Genomic DNA, 16230 nt, shown 5'->3' on the forward strand with positions numbered 1-16230 from the left:
CGTCGTCAGTCATCATGGAACAAGCCGTGTCTTTGCCCAGTCCCAATGACAGCGGAGACTTGTGTAGCGTAATGCGGAAATCCAAGGGAGTAATCACAGCCACTCGTGACAAATTACCACAGGAACAGTCAGCCACTGCCAGTGTAATGAAAGACATCGATCTGCCCCTTTAGCGACCGAGCGCCGAAACCCGGGCAAGACTTAGAAAACCACGCAGCGGAAAGCTCAAACGTGTTGCCCTTATGGCGGCGATTACTGCTAGAAAAATTGTCGAAAAACGATATTACTGACTGCTGTTGAGTGATGTGTATGGGAAGGGGGGAGGGGAAAAGGGGCCGACACTATGGGGCCGACACTAACTGGCCTTTATGTTTGCCTCCTAGGCATCTGCACTTGCCTGAATAAATACTTTGACGTTGTTTTCTCTTTAACGAAGAAAACGTTTAAGAGAGCAACCACATCTGTCTTGCCGTTCAACTGCGAAGCTACTTTGACGCTCGGCCCGCCTCGAAAGTGACAACGGCTGCCATCGAACTAACTTTTGCGACGGTAAGAGCGAGGACACGCAGGCGAACTCGTCACTACCATGGGTCATGTGGCGCGGTGTGCCTCAGAACGCTTTTCCTTTTACCCTGGCTTTCAGGCCTAGCCAGAAAAGCATAAAAAATTGTGTTTTCTTAAAAGACTATTCGTTCGGCTTAAGGTAGTGCACAGTGCGAGGAGGTTGTTTGGCCTGCATGTTTCATTGATCAAATGGCTTTTACGCGGAGAGTCATCATTGTGGCCTATAAGGCGCAACGGGGAAGGAAGCTCTTGAATAGTTAATACCTCCTGGAGTTCTTTACCGTGTGCTGATATTGCACAGCACATGGCCGTTTTTCCATTGGTGGGGACTCGCCCCGTTCCGTCTCCTTGTATTTGTTTTCCTGCAGTGTAACTTCCTCCTGTGGTTACATTAACTAACTAGGTAGGGCGCCTGCGTCGCAGCGACACTAGCGCCTGCAGAGGCGGCGATTGTTGCGATTGTGGGGAAACAGTTCTCTCTTTGGCCTCTACGCGTCGGGACGTGACGGTGCGGGCTCCGCTCTTTGCCAGCGGGAGGAGGCCTCGCGGGAACGTTTCTCGCTAGCTCGTGGCGGCCAGCCTCAGAAATTCTCTCTTGCCCTAGCGTGGGCGACCACTGCTGGTGAGTCGGACGACCTCGATTCCTTATCGCATTTTGGTGCTAGCGGTCGTTATTGTTGTAGCAGCAATAAATGCCATTTTGTGTCAGCCGACGTCGTTATTTCCTTGTTCCCACAGCGCACGGGCCGCCGCCGTCGGCGTGATCTCGGTCGAGCGCGCTATTCGGGGTGGAGCCGACGGTTTGAACTGTCAGCCTCTGATAAGCGGGGAAGCATACTGATCTCCCTATTTCAACCTCAGACTTTTCGCGCACATCGAAATGAATTTTCACTCGTTTCAGTCGGTGGATAGTTTGCGATCAATCGGCCATAAAACGGACGACTGATGGCTGTCGTTTGGCGCAACTAATCGGAATCGACCAGGCCAGTTTCTCTATTGGCAAAGAGGGCGTGTTGTACGTAATTCAGCACATTACTTAACACACGTATTCAACGTCATTTCTAATCTCCATAAAAGTGCTACGTTCAACCTGCAAGTATGTTGGCTGGAGATCCTCTGTCTGGCAGCGCTTCTATGAGGCTTATACACCGCCGCTCATAACGTTCCCATTTTTTAGGCAGCCCGTATTATTCTTTCCACCACCGAAACGCAAAGCGGCCGAATGAAATAGTCTGGGATAATGACAACGTCCAAACATGTGGGGTCTAATTGACGGAAACCACAACGCGAAAAAAACAAATACAAAAAGGAACACACAAGGCAGAACAGGTGCTGATTCGCTCTTTTCGCATTGTGGTTTCCGTCAATTAGCAATGCACCAACTAGCCCAAGCAAAAGTTCCTATTGTGGGGACTTTTCTAAGATTACGTCCCCGTAGATTCGGCTCCTCCGTGAGAGCGCGTTCTTTCAGTTACCCTAACCACTGACGGAGGGTCCCTGCATCACGCCACACGAGCGGCGTGCGCAGCGGCATTAAGGACACAAGCTTCGCTTTCTTCGGTCTCGGGAAGTCTTCGCGCGCAGACGTTTCGGCACCGCTCTGCTCTTCGCCAGCGGGACGAAGCCATACAAGAATGTATTCAGCCAGCTCGTCGTCCTGGAAGTGTCTCCACAGCCCTATCGTGGGCGAACATTCACTCGTAACCCTGCTGATGAGCAGGGTTACAGTCACCTGTCGGGGCAGTAACTAATCGCTTAAACGCTGCACCACCGCGGAAAAACCGGCGGCATCAGGAAAAATTCACAAAGAAATTACCAGACGTGACCTTGTGACGTCATCACAACCTGCCCACCGTGACAGGTGGCAAACTGCCAACCGCTTGCGGATAAACTGCCCACCATGGTCGGTGGCAGTTAAATTAATGACTAGTAGTGAGAGGTTGCTCGCGACGAGCACCCCGAGTCTCGCATGCCCTACCTGTGGCTGTGTTCGGAACAGCCACCTGTCGGGGCAATAACTCATCGCTTAACCGCTGCACCGCCTCGCCAGGTGTGGCATGAGGACTCTCAGCGATCTATGAATGTAAAGTAGAGGATGACGAGTTCCGCATGTACGGGCATTAGTCCATTAACGCTATCGCGTCATACCCATAAGGCGGAGCTTAAGCCTCCCTTCCAGTTTTTGTTGCTAGCTGGTGTCATCGCTGTACGTAGCTGCAATAAATGCATTTTGTGTAAACACATTTTGTTCTTATGTTCTCATGAGTGCGGTCTGCGCTTCGTAACGCTCTCGATCACGGGATGGCGTCAGTTCCCAATTTACTCTCGTTTGGCGCTGCTCAGCTGGGCTACAGCAATGGTACAGTTCTGTGCGCTGATTTAGTGAAATGTGATCTTTCAGGAAACAAATTCATTATTCCCCTGGAAGTTTTCCCTGCTAGATGCAACGATCTCGCTCCTCCGCTTCGTTTTCTTCCAAATTCTAAATTAAGTCTGTTTCTTGTTAGAGCATTAGCCCTTTCTACCTTTTCCTCAGTTTCGCGCCGCCGTCTTTCGCCTGTTTCACATGTAAGCGAACCGCTCGCGAACTCCGCCGCGGCGGCGAGTACACCCTCTCTCAAGCGGCGGAGAAAGCCCCAGCGGCTGGAGCGGCGAGGTTCGGGCAAGTTGGAAATTTTCGCGGCGGCGACGCGGCAGCACCGCATCTCAACCAATGACAGCCCGGCGTTGCCACGCGAGTTTGTACGCCGCACGTACAAACTTTTGTTTAAAAAATAAATTGTGTAAAGTGCTGTTTAATGCTTAAAACGCAAGAATTATATTTATTTAAAGAAACTGTGAAAAGAATTGACAAAGCAATGCTTTTATATTACGCTTTTTTGTGTTTGCAGGCCAACAAAACTGGTTGCAGGCCACCAAAACCGGTTGCAGGCGCATATCTTTTGCCAGCAACGTGGTTTTCGCAGCGGTGGGAAACGCGCAGCGGCGATGCATGTGAAACGAAAGCTCGCGAACCGCTTCGCAGCGCCGCGCCGCTGTTCGCTCTGTTCGCCAATTCGCTTGCATGTGAACCGCCCTTTTGTCGTCCGTAGCGATACCTGCCTCAGTTGGCGGGTGGAACACAATGGAGACTGGAAAGTTTCCTTTCCATTTTTAGGGAAAATTACGGGTGGCCTTGTGGCTTGGGTTTCCACCTCAGCTTCGGGAAGTGGCTTATTCGCAACCTACCGCTAGGCAAAGATGGATACAAACGTCCCTTGGCGCGGCGGTAGGCTTTTTAGGGGCGTGCGCTTGGAAGAGGATCCGAAAGCCCCGCTGAGCCCTTTCTGGGGCAAACCCCGTTTCGATAGCCTTAGCCTCCAAAGGTGGTTCGAGTTAGCGTGCTCATAGAGGGGTTCAAGCTCGTGTGCTCTAAGCGGAGTGTCTAAATAGACGTATAGGTTAACTGTCGCTGCTGTAAGCGATCTTTCGAAACGTGTAGAGTTCAGAGCATCACTGCAGTCCTCGATGGCAGATCTTCTTGCTCAAGAAGCCTTATCCATTTTCAGCGGCTGTCCCAGAGCACGAGAACTTCGCTAGGTAGCTAGCGGTGCAACACTTTTCTGCTCTTCCGCCCTCTCTTCACCTCCCTTGCGTTACGCGAGGCTTGTCGCGCGACAGAGCTACTCTCGTGTATCGACTGCGTACGAACGCTGCCTGTACGCAGTTAGATGCACGAGATTCACCGCGCCACCTCACATACTCGCATGTGGGTACACTGTGATGCTGTGGATGATGTGAATCATTTCCCTTCAGCGTGCCCGAGTTTCTGTGCCGAGCGTGAGACACTCCCGGAAAACCTGACGAGACTGAACGTTCCCTTCGACAACGTCTCACGCATCATGAGCCCTGAAGGCTCCAGCACTGAGCGGCGATAAGTGTCACAATCACTCTCATAGGTTTTAGAGGACACTAGCCACATGGAACAGTGGTAGAGTCGTAACCATTTAAATCATTGTCTCAGGCGGAGCAGGTGCCTGACAGTCCACTGCAAGGCTAATCCCGCCTGTACATTTACATCACCACTACCGTCAGCAAACTGCCAAGCTCGAATTTCTATGGCTCCAAGAACATCTAGGAGATTTTTGCATCCGTGACACCCTTGGCGCTTACAGAAAGGTCAATTACTTCCATCACAGTGGAGCACAGGAGAGTTTCAGAAATGAAGGGAATGCGTGCTTTGAATAGAGACATTGCCCTGACTCTTGCTGATGGCGTCACTTCAACGACGTGTCTCGTCGTTTTACAGTTCGTGGTCTACAGTGCCTGGTTTTAGTTCCAGGAAGGCCACCCTTGCCTCCATTGCCACAAGGCTGGGCATATACGGCGCCACTGCTGCATTCTTCGGTGCGATAACCGTCGGCGTTTCAGCCATATTCCTACAGTGGAGTACGTATCTGTGGGCTCCGGTCTAGGCAGAAACCGGCGCTGACTGTTTTCGGGCAGCCGGCTAGATATGCCACCCTGTTGTCCGTTTACTGGCGCCGCCATGTGTTCGTCGTCTTCTTCGCCGGCTCGAGCGTGGGTTGGCTGAGTGTTGGTTTCCTGATAGAATCTCACCGACTGCCTTGCTAAGTGTTCCAAAATTTCCTTTTCTATCATTTATTACATTTTGACTTAATCATTATTATTTAATCCCTCTCTTTACTATTATTCTTTTAATTTTGAATTCAAAACTCTCATCCCTTTTCTGTTCATGAGGAAGAATTCACCGGTGTTGCGCTCCCACGTGCTTTTCCTTTTTGTTAACTGCGTTCAGGTGAATAGCCACCCGATTCTTGGCCGATCCCCCAGTGTGGGTATGTGCCATCTTTTGATGGGCAAACAACAGCAGCAACTGAGTGTGCCTTCCCTGCTGGGGTGCACTTCTGCCCTTTCTGCCGGCTCTCGGCGACAATATTGTTGATGTTCAAGTGAGTAAGCTAGAAAGATAACTAGACACAAAGCGGTCTTTCGTAACAGATCGCAATGTCTGTGGGTCTCGATGGGCCTTCCGGCGGGTTGCTTTCTGTTCGTTGAAAATAGTCTCTCTATTTCTGACTTTATGCACCAGGTTGGCACAGAAGGGCGCCTGATATGTTGTGACTTTCGGCTGCGTGGCGAAAAGTGGAGGTTCATCAAAGTGTGTGCTTGAAATATTCGGGTGCAGTGAGCAGTTTTCTTTCAGGGTATGGCAGCTCTTTTAAACAGTGATCGGTGTGTGGCATTCATGAGTGACTTCGACTGCGTGGGCGACAAACGCGACGGTACAGGGCCTAGCCAAAAAACACCGATAAGAGCCCTGGTATTTTATCAGCTATCACTGAAAATGCAGGCTTAATTGATGTCGGATGGTAATCCACCTTCGCAATATATTAGAGGAGCCTCACAGTCACGTCTGGATCGCTTTTACGTTTCCCAAGATCTCCTTAAAAGGCGCATTTCTTGCGATGTCAGGAACTTGGGTGTGACTCATGCGAACACATTGCAATTTTCTTCCAATTCCATTCTAACTACAATTCTGCTCTCATTCTATTTTATACCTTTGTAGTTGGTGCAATTGTAAGTAGTCTATACTGACTGTTACTGGTTAAAATTTCTTATTTTCCTGCCTTTGATGACGTCACACCGTTTCGGCCAATCGCGAGCTTTGTAACTTCGCCACTTTAGGGCGAGGCCGGGTTTTCGTGTCAGTCAGACATCTAATGCTTTCGCATTAATTAAGCGGCGACCGAAAGAAAACGGGATCGGGAACAAGGGGTCGGGAAAATTTAAGTCTCACAGCAACTGGTTCGTCGATGAAGACATAAAATGAATCTACGTTTTAGCAACAGAAAGCTGTAGAACACATTAATTTCGTCCAAAAATAGAAGGCTATAATTGTGGTCTGGAGGTGACTTCTACGTGCTTCCAGCACTGTCCATGATTATAGCTTGATTCTGTCGCCTAAAAAATGCAGGAAAACTGCAATTAAAGTTAATTCTAGAATCACCTACCCTGTTTGGCTCATTCTTAATGGAGCAGCTGGTCCCACGAAAAACGTATGCAACCGTATTCTCCCCGGCTGGACTTATACGCAGCAAGCACTTCACATTTTGGCGAGGTAACCATAGAGGTGGTGTTAAAGGGAAAAGCATGATCCTCCCTCTGCATGAGGCTAGAGATCCGTTTGGTGGATCGAAAATGGCTCGACGCAATAGTACACGTATATCCTGTTGTGCTCCATACTTTGGCTCCGCTTACACGCCCCGCGTGCAAGCCAACGCCATGGTGACTTGATTTTGTCACCAATCTCAAGACAGGCGAGCAAGGCATCTAAAATTCACGATGAATCTCGTGCATCTAGGTCGCTACGAAGCACGCGCTACACAGGTAACTTTCAACCTTGAAGCAGCAAACAGACTGGCTCTTCCCAGGCTAGAGATAGCGCCTTTAGAAAACAAAAAATAACAGGCGGCCCTCAAAGATGCTGCAAATTTGCGCAGTATATCTCCTACACTCTACACAAAAGGAAGTAAAAAAGGAGTAAGCTGTACTTTAGCGCACTCCATTTTATAAAAAGAGAGTGTACCAGAAGACAGCTTACTACCTTTTTACTGCCGTATAGTGGTACTCATGTTTAGAGTGTAGCATAACCCCGCCTACAAGTGACGTCACTGATAAACGAGACGGTTAAGCCACAGCCTCCTATATAACAAAGTTATGGTTAAGCACGCCGCTGCCACTGACATTTGCAGCATCTTTGAAGGTATCTCGCAAAGCGAACACGCAAACCAGAGCGGATTGCGTTTGAATCGACGCTCAAACGCCCGAGTGGCACCACCGTGTCTTGCGTCTGACGGATTCGGCTAGGCGCTCTTGCTGATCCTGGCGCCGTTGCCTCATCTAGGCACTGCGAGTTCACACGTTAGGATCCTCCCGCCGTTGAAGGCTTAGCGTTGCGAGTGGTGTCATGTGATTTCTTGTTGCTTACATATGCTAGTCAAGCTGAAGGCTAACTTGGGACTGGGATTCGAGCCGACGACGTATGCATCTTCACTTGTGTGCTTTGGACGCACGACAGCATTTGTAATGTTTTCGCGTTCCCACGCGTAAGCAGTCCTAAAGGGACCCTGAAATTATTTGGATATGCATATTCTAGTGCAACAGGTCTGTAGAGGTGGCCTTTGTGGGCGTTCGAGTGAAATTTAAAAGCTCTGCGTGCACCCTATAATTTAAAAATAAATTTTAAAAATCGCTGCTCGCTGTAGCTCACAACCGATTAGGGCTGCGCACCTCACCGCGCGTCCCCTACCCTGATGACGTCAGTGGGCAGAAGCGCCAGCCTTCAAGGCTCTCGAAGCGAAAGAACGAGAGAAAGAGGTGCTGTAGTGGAGGGCTGCGGAGTAATTTCGACCACATGACCACGGTGGCTCAGTGGTTAAGGCGCTCGGCCACTAAGCCGGAGAACCCGGGTTCGAACCCGTCCGTGGCGGCCGCATTTTGATGGAGGCGAAACGCAAAAGCACCCGTGCGCTGTGCGATGTCAATGCTCGTTGAAAAAATTGGAAAAATGAAAATTTGTTCTTGGGTGAAGGAAATGGCGCAGTATCTGTCTCACATGTCAGTGGACACCCGAACCGCGCCGTAAGGGAAGGAATAAAGGAGGGAGTGAAAGAAGAAAGGAAGAAATGCCATAGTGGAGGGCTCCGGAATAATTTCGACCACCTGGGGTCTTAAACGTGCACTGACATCGCACAGCACACGGGCGCTTTAGCATTTCGCCCCCATCGCAACAGAGCGTTGAAAATTCGCAGATGGTCCAAATTATGCCGGAGCCCTCCGCCCTTCCTCTTGGTGCGCTTGGTGTGTCCACCGAGAAGTGAAACAGTTACTGCGCCATTTGCTTTCATCAAAAAATTATCCGCCAACACTGCGTCATTGTTCGACTTAAAAGCGTTAGCTACGGGAGCTTCAAGTGTTTACATCGGTGTGCTCAGCAAACGGACGGACGGACGGACGGACGGATGTGTGGGTGGGTGGGTGGGTGGACGGACGGACGGACGGACGGATGGATGGATGGATGGATGGATGGATGGATGGATGGATGGATGGATGGATGGATGGATGGATGGATGGATGGATGGATGGATGGATGGACGGACGGACGGACGGACGGACGGACGGATGGATGGATGGATGGATGGATGGATGGATGGATGGATGGATGGATGGATGGATGGATGGATGGATGGATGGATGGATGGATGGATGGATGAGGGTGAACCCTTTAAATCGGGCGGGGATTCAAACCACCTAGCCATGACTTGTGAAATTTTACTCTTGTCTTGATTTTAGCCACCAATCAGATAACCTTCGCTTGGTTACTTCTATTCGCTTAAGTGTTCAGCCGTTTCCTCCTCCTCTCCACAAGCACCGCACAATGTGTCTATCTCGTGGTACCTGACTCTATTTGTCTTAGTCCGCAAAACTCCCGTCCTGGCCTCAAACAACAAAGAGCTTCCCCTACAATTATCATAGATATTTTCTTTGGCAATTTCCTGCCTTCCTGACATCCTTGCCTAAGCCCTTACTGTATCTCAATAGGCCCTTATACATTTTTCCCATTTTATAAGCCCTCTGTTAGCTTTATATATGTCTTTTAAAAGATTAATTCATCTTCCACATCCAATTTGCCCAGTATGTCCCACAAATCCTCTTGAATAACGTTTTCGTAGGCTCCCGATATCCAGAAATGCTAGCCATAGGAGCCTGTGTTCCTTTTCAGCAATCTCTATACACTGTCAATGAAAACAGATTGCCCTCCAACCTCATTTGTTTCCGGAACCCATTTTTGGCTCCCCTAGCACCCCCTCGTTCTCCACCCAAGCCTGCAGTCTGTCCTTTATAATCTGCATCACCACCCCATAGCCTCCTCTATTTTTCTCTGCCTGCCCTGGAGAAGGCACGTGCGGATGTGCGGGCTGCGGCGACCGTAGGTATCAGTTTGAGTTGTGTCTACGGATCGTTTCGCGTGTGCCATGAGCTATGGCATACTGCTGTGCGCCGGGATGCAAATCAAACGCGAAGCGGAAAGTGCCAGGGGTTTCATTCCATGAAATTCCTAGTGACAACGATTTGAGAGTGAAGTGGCTGCAAGTGATATCCAGAAAGGACTGGGTGTCGAATACCACGTCACGGTATTCGGTCGTTTGCAGCAAACATTTCCTGCTTGACGACTTCGAAGAAGGATTCAAGACTAGGAAGCTTAAAAGAGGTGCGACCCCGAACCGTGTTTCTGAACTATCCAGTGTATATGCAGCCATCTGCTAAGAAGCCCCGGAGCGATGGTGCTTTGAGAAAACGGGAGGCTGCCGTTCTGCATTGCATGTCCGTTGTCCGTGCTACAAGTTGCCTGCCTCGCGATGTCATTGCCAACTCTCCGCTACCGACAGTAAAGTTCTTGTATGTCGACTAGATGTGCCTTGTCTTTTAGTTCCATTGCATCATTACCAGGCAAAAGTCGGTAGTAAACACACAGATAAGGAACGCTGACAGATTAGCACGCAAAAAACATCTTCTGAACATGCAATGGTGTTCACAGGCACTCTTAATCCATTGAGAAATACTCTCATGTAATGTTTTTGATTAGGTAACTTAAGGGTTCTAATGCTAGTGTGGTTTTTTTTTTGTAGGATCTAGCAAACTGAATAGCATCGCCGGCGATGAAGTCAACAAACGAAAAGTTCACCTTGGAGTCGTATTCTGCCGCAGCCGCATGCTATCAGTATGCCCCGGCTGTCGTGTACACAATTTTATTTTATTTATTTATCTATTTTACCCTAAAGGCCCAATGCGGGCATTACATAGGGGGGGGGGGGATTCATCAAAGAAAACTTAACAAATATACAACAAAGAATATAAACGGCTGACGACAGAAATAAACAAGTTAAGAAGCCATGCAGGTACAAGTTAATAATAGAAAAGGAAAAAAATGGTTAGGAACAGGTTACGTATACAAATTCCGTCGCGATCACTCATGTTCCGACTGACCTGCTACTTTTTGCCAACCTCTCCCATTTTCTATTCTCCTGCCCTGTTGCTCTCCAACACCCTCCCATACTAGCTGGACTGGCTTGGAGCTGAAGGTGAACAGCGCCTGCTTGTGCAGCAGGCCATCGACACCCTAGGCACCTAATTTTTTGTGCCTGAATAAAGTGCTATATACTAATACTACTCATTTACGCACGCTTGTATATGTATGAAAACAATGTACAGGTAGCCAACATCGTGACCATTCTCCCACGTCATGTATCTTTGGAGAAAATGGAAGCTGCGCTGTAACAAAGCGCGACCTTTTCCACGCTACGTAACACTGCTGGAGTTGGAGCGATGCGAATAGCGGCATGGAGCTACAACTGACATGTAACTTAAGTTTTAAGGAAAAAGCGGCCGCTGCCAACGTAAAATTGAAAATTGGCTTTTGGGGAACGGAAATGGCGCAGTATCTGTCTCACATATCGGCGACACCTGAACCACGCCGTAAGGGAAGAGATAAAGGAGGGAGTGAAAGAATAAAGGAAGAAAGATGTGCCGTAGTGAAGGGCTCCGGAATAATTTCGACCACCTGGGTATCTTTGACGCGCACTGACATCGCACAGCACACGGCCGCCTTTGCACTTCGCCTCCATCGAAACGCGGCCCCCGCGGTCGGGTTCAAACCCGGGAACTGCAGGTCGGAAAATTTGTTTAGAGGAAGAAAAGGACACAGTAACTACCTGACTTCACGGTGGGCAACCCAACCACGCCGTTAGGGAAGAAAGGATGGAGGGAGCGAAAGCACGAAGAGAGATAGAGGCGCAGTATATATAGTGGAGGGCTACTCGGTATTAAATGGCCTTCACCTGCTGCGCAGCGACGCCACCACTAAGATCCCTATATAAGGCACCGCCTCTGAAGTGTGTTGTGTGACTGCCGCCATGTTTCACCACTGCTGTGCGCCAACTCTTGTGAGCCGTACCGAGCGTTGCGTCATCACTACACCAGTCCGCCATGGTCCATATAGTTTCTAGCTAAATGGTGAAGCCCGCTTTTAATTCGCAAGCCGTGCGTAAATTAAAGAGACTATGCTCTTTTCCTGTCTTTGTACATAAAGGCATGCGGGTAGAAGCTTTAGTACTCCGCCTTTTCTTTCACGAAATAAATACCGGTGCACTTTCACATGATGGCAGCTGTAGCTGTACTGTCATTCATATTATAATTTTCTTTTCCGCACAAAGCTTTCAGAACGTAGAGACATTCTCTTTCTAAGTAGGCGTTTTGCAAAAAGGCAGGAATTCAACTTACTGCGTGAATGTGCCTGTTATGGCGGACGCCAGGGATGCAAACTGGAAAGCATAAATAACATGAATATACATAAATACACTACGTCTTTCAAGCGTGCAAATAATGGTACACAAGTTTGTACATAAGTCGTCGTGACATATCATTTGACATGCTTATGCATAAGGAACTTTCTCCTTAAAGAAAAAGAATTTGTAGGATCTCTCAAGCATGAGGCTATAGAGCTTTGTCAAGGCTCCGCATGGTGCTACCCCGTTGCACAGGAAATGCAACTGCCAGTGTGTGTAGCGGCCGGCACCTTAACACGCCAGCGTACAATCCCGTTTAGTTCTTTATGGTAACTCCCTTCATTTGAGGTCGCCGGTCTCAGTTGATAAGATGTGCTGGCAAGATGGCAATCGACGGTCACAGTCGACGCGGGAGCACATCCTCAGCACAGGATCTCTCACGCTATTGACTGTCAAATCAAGTTTCCTCCCTCCGGCCATCACTTGTTCTTAAAGTTGTGCATGCAGACACAGAGAGGAAGGTGGGAGCGAAAGAAGAGACAAAAAAGAGGTGCCGTAGTGGAGGGCTCCGGAATAATTTCGATATTTAACGTGCACTGACGTCGCACAGCACACGGGAGCTTTTGCGTTTCGCCTCCATCGAAACGCGGCGCCGGGTTTGAACCTAGGCTTTCCGGCTCAGCGCCCTACGAGCGCCCTAACCACTGAGCCACCGCGGCGCGGGTAGGCCTATTGCTCCAGTGCCGCTTTTCTGCCACGTGACACGCCAGGAGGCGTCACTCACCCCGCGGCTTTCGCCCAGAATTAATGCAGCTATGAGTGGCTTCGCACTAATAACAGTCTATCAGTGTGAGTGATGTGGCAGAGCATGCGTTACAGAGCAGCCTCTGCCACTGCGGGTCCAGACCGTGCGCGCGGGTGGCGCGATCCACGCCGTCCTTTCTCCACTACCTCCACCCTCTCTTCATCACCCCTGAAATTGGAGAGGGGGATTCCTTCTGTCCACTTACTGCTTGATTGAGATTTCATTGGGGAAGTGGCTCGTTGTCTGCCTCCCTCTCGTCGGAGGGCACTGCTTCGATTCGCTGGGGGAGGGGAAGGTCCAACCGCCATCCGTCGACTCCCACCCTCTAGGCCTCCTCTACTGCAGTTTTCTCTTCTCTCACTCCCGCCTTCCTCCCTTCCCTCACAGCGCGGTTGAGGCGTCCACCGAGAAGTGAGACAGTTACTGCTCTATTTCCTTTCCTTAAAAAACTACTCATTTTTTCGTCTTTCCTCTTTCATTTCACTCCCTTCTCTCTCCCGAAACTGGAGCGAGGGATTTCCTCTCATTTTGCAACCGTCGCCGCAGTGGCTCAGTGGTTAGGGCGCTCGGCTATACTTATCCGGAGTACCCGGGTTCAAAGGCGCCAGTGTGCTCTGAAATGTCAATGCACGTTGAAGATAAGCGTAGATAGCTGGGCTAGTTGGTTCACAGTCGCATTATGATACATCGTTCTGGCGCACGAAAAACACGGACGAAGGAAGAACAGACACACAATCGCCGGACATCAACTGAAGTTTATTCACAGAAACCAGTCCTATATGTACACATGTGACCACCAGGTAACTGATATCAAAAGCACAAAATCGGGAAAACCAAAAGGCAATCAACCAGAGCCACAGGTTCCATATCGCACACGTGCCTTCATGCAAATCGCCCACAATTTCTGTGCCTAGCTGACACGATCAACACCGTTAGCCTTCAAGGCGTTTTTGGAAGAAACAAGTGTGTTAAGAAAGTTCAGGACTCAGAAAAGCCGGGAAATTTTTGAAGCCCTCTGTATTGCCAATGATAAAGATCACTGCGTCAGTACTCCCTCTATTGTGCTTAGAAGAAAGGAACTAGATTATCTGAAGGCTAACGGTGTTGATCGTGTCAGCTAGGCACAGAAATTGTGGGCGATTTGCATGAAGGCACGTGTGCGATATGGAACCTGTGGCTCTGGTTGATTGCCTTTTGGTTTTCCCGATTTTGTGCTTTTGATATCAGTTACCTGGTGGTCACATGTGTACATATAGGACTGGTTTCTGTGAATAAACTTCAGTTGATGTCCGGCGATTGTGTGTCTGTTCTTCCTTCGTCCGTGTTTTTCGTGCGCCAGAACGATGTATCATAATGCGACGTTTAAGATACCCAGGTGGTCGAAATTATTCCGGAGCCCTCCACTACGGCACCTCCATCTTCCTTTCTTCTTTCAGTCCCTCGTTTATCCCTTCCCTTACGGCACGGCTCAGTTGTCTGCCGAGATGTGAGAAAGATACTGCGCCATTTCCTTTCCCCAACAACCATTTTTTGCCTCGCCCCCCCCCCCCCCCCCCCCCCGTATTCCCGCCCCCCCCCCCCCCCCCCCCCTTTCCCATCTTCTCTGAAAGTGGAAGGTATTCCCCTCTCCACTTCGCCAACTGGCAATCAACATAGGAAAACCATGCTGCCGCGAACCCGACCGCGGCGGCTGCGTTTTTATGGAGGAAAAACGCTAAGGCGGCCGTGTGCTGTGCGATGTCAGTGCACGTTTTTCCGCAGGTGGTCAAAATTATTCCGGAGCCCACCACTACGGCATCTCTTTCTTCCTTTCTTTTTCACTCCCTCCTTCATCCCTTCCCTTACGGCGCGGTTCAGGTGTCCAACGATATATGAGGTAGATACCGCGCCATTTCCTTACCCCAAAACCAATTAATAAAAAAAAACATTTTCTTACGAAACCATGCTGAACCCCATTTGCTTACAAAAATGTCCAAGAAATACAGTCGATCCCACTTATAACGGCCACAGTTACAACGAACGTTTGCTTATTATAAACAATGGCGGTTCTGCCGCCGCAACATGTATTAGAAAAATGGCACTGCGGCTCAGATACAGGGAACCCCCACCACTCGGTTAAAGCGAACGAGGCAACGTAAGCTACACATAACACAATGGTCGGAAAGCGCTCTTCCCGTCACCGCGGAGACCAAAAAGTGTTCCTCTGTCACAGTGACTACACGCCAGAAACAACGCGATAACCCCCAAAAAAGCAATAAAGATCGACAACTCAAATTCGATATAACCGCTGTCCAAGAGTTCGCGGACCAATTGCAAGCTCAATCAGTCGTTCGTGTGGGCCGGAGCCGACTGTGCAAAGCAAAAAAAGTGTAAGGAGAAGCGCGATGGACCCAAGCCTGTTACAGCGTTGAAAGCTAAACTACGTACTGCACATAATAAGGAATGGCAGCGATTTGAGGTTTGAATACCAGACATGTGGTATACCTTGCTGGCCGAGCTGGTGACGTGGCGTCCACCTTCTATACTGCTCCTGCGTGTATACATCACATAGACAAAAAGTATGGTGGAGCTGCCATAAAAAAAAACGTAAACCAATAAGCTCCTGCCTGTGCCACTACGTATAACAGGCTTACACATCACATAGACAAAAAGTATGGTGGGGCAGCCAGAAAAAGAATGTAAACCAATATGCCCCTGCCTGTGCCACTAAGTATAACAGGCTTAAACACAGTAAACTACGTATGTAATCCGTTAAAGTGCACTGCGCTATGTTCGTCACGGCATCTTTACAATTTTGTCGACGATCAAAGACGAGATGGTGCGGAGGTACAGAGCGCACCCGAAGCAGCACTGATAGAAGGTGCAGGTCCAGAAAGGTGGGGAAGCGAAGGCGACGAGCCGGGATACCACACCGGACTGGCTCCGCTGGTCCATGAGATGACTCTGCGAAGACTTGGGAGCTCCCACCAGTTGCCATGAACGCTTCAACCGCAATTAGCGTCCCTAAAGCAGCTCGAAAGCATCAGGGGCCTCCGCAAGAAGCACTTGCCCACGCTGGAGGGCTTAAAAAGCGCCGAGATATGGTTGTCTTTGAAGAAAGTCGTACGTAGCGGACTTTTTAGAGAAACAAAAGTCTGTGCTCCCACAAAGACTCGCGGCATTACCATCAGCTTGTCACTCTACGCTGAAAGAGGCTATCTGCCGACTGCAGACTTCACTTTATTCCATTGGTGCTGGTGCGCTGAATTACCTCATTACATTGCTATAACCTTGGTGAAAATTCATTTTTCAAGGCGCGGTCCGGGTTATGAACACGCCAACGCTACTTGTCGGAACATAATGTTTTCAAAATTAATCAGGAACCCTCCAAAACGGCGTCTCCCATAGCCCATGTGTAGTTTAGGAACGTTAAACCCCACTATACCATACCATACCATTCCATGCCATGCTATGTCATGCTAGGCCAGGCCAGGCCATGCCATGCCATGCCATAGTAGTAGCGTTTTCGCGTGC

The sequence above is a fragment of the Amblyomma americanum genome, chromosome 3 (genome assembly GCF_052857255.1).
Source record: "Amblyomma americanum isolate KBUSLIRL-KWMA chromosome 3, ASM5285725v1, whole genome shotgun sequence".
Classification (NCBI taxonomy): Eukaryota; Metazoa; Arthropoda; class Arachnida; order Ixodida; family Ixodidae; genus Amblyomma; species Amblyomma americanum.